Source organism: Homarus americanus, unplaced genomic scaffold, assembly GCF_018991925.1.
Source record: "Homarus americanus isolate GMGI-L3 unplaced genomic scaffold, GMGI_Hamer_2.0 scaffold4099, whole genome shotgun sequence".
NCBI classification, from domain to species: domain Eukaryota; kingdom Metazoa; phylum Arthropoda; class Malacostraca; order Decapoda; family Nephropidae; genus Homarus; species Homarus americanus.
Window position 1 is genome coordinate 57,722 of NW_024718550.1, and position 1,593 is coordinate 59,314.

The following is a 1,593-nucleotide window of genomic DNA, read 5'->3' on the forward strand; positions in this document are numbered from 1 at the left end:
AAAAATGAAGTGTTTGCCCAACATATCGTACGGCACTCCCGGCAGAAAGCTCTGAGATTCCATGGTGAGCAGAGCTGTTGGGTGACGACTGATAGTAGCATTATACTGTATTCGACATCCATGCGTTTGGATGTATACTAATTCAATTAATTATATGAGTTGTTGAAAATGAAAATGCAGTGAAGCAAGAAATATTATAAAATATAGATAATAAAGGAAAATAAATAAATACCAGTCGAGTGCTTAAGTGGTATAATAGGCTTACTGGTAAACATAAAGTCTATCATTTTTTTGGGGGGAAACTTAAATAGTAAATTCGATGGTGTGCAGAATGAACCTGGTAGAGGTGTGGTTATTAGTAAGGAAATCTCTTATTTCTCTTGTAGAGAATGTAAATTTCTTGAATGATCATTTGTATGATAAAGCGGTATGGTGCGAAATCATTAATAAAATTAAAAATATTCTAATTGGTGCTGTGTATAGGGCTCCTATTACAAGTTGTGAGACAAATCTTTTATTGAATTACCTAACCAAGTTGTTTCCTTTCCTCGTGGATGTAATATTAAATCTCTTTGTTTTGCTCTGCGAAGATACTATTCCTGTTGTAAATATGTCTTCTCGTGGAAGTTTGAACAATCCTAACGTATTGTGCTACATATGTGGGTGCTTTGTTGTGTATAAGCAACGACAAGAAATAATAGCATCCGTAAAAATGCATATTTTGCCTACTTTGGAGTGAAAATAGGTGATTTAGATAAACCATGGGCGCCACATAAGGTATATCGCACTTGTGTTGAAGGTTTAAGACATATGGTAAGAAAAAGGTTATGCCACTTGAAGTCCCTATGGTAAGGCGGGAGCCTAACAATCATGGTGATGACTGTTATTTTGCTCTGTGAAGATAGAGGAATATAATGCAAAAAGTAAACAAGGAATCACTTATCCCAAGATTTCATCTGCCATGAGACCAGAGTCACATGGTCCTGAGGTTTTTAGTCCCCAGTCAGTCAGGTGTGTTGCAGTCCGTGTCAACAGAATCTGGCCGTGATTTATCGTCAGGTAACGGAAGTGATGTTTATCAACCTGAAGATATTAGTGATGTACCGGAGGTGTTTACCCAGAGTGAACTTATCGATCTGGTTAGGGATTTGAATTTACCAAAGGAGTCTGCTGAACTCTTAGGATCAAGGTTGAAATCAAAGAAATTATTGAGCAAAGGGACATATTTTTCATGGTATAGGCAACGTGAACAAGAATTAGTTTTTTTTCCGAGGAAGGCTCCTTTGTTTATTGTAATAATGTGTCTGCTTTAATTAACTATTTTGCCATTACCTATACAGCTACAGAATGGAGGTTGTTCATTGATTTTTCCAAAACAAGTCTCAATGGAATTTTACTTCATAATGGAAATGTATTTTCTTCAATTCTTGTGGCTCACTCTATTCATCTTAAGGAAACTTATGAAAATTTGCAGATACTTCTAGAGAAAGTTCAGTATAAAGATCATGGTTGGTTGGTTTGTGGAGATTTCAAAGTCAATGCTGTGTTGCTTGGTCAACAGAGTGGATACACGAAAATGTCATGTTTCTTGTG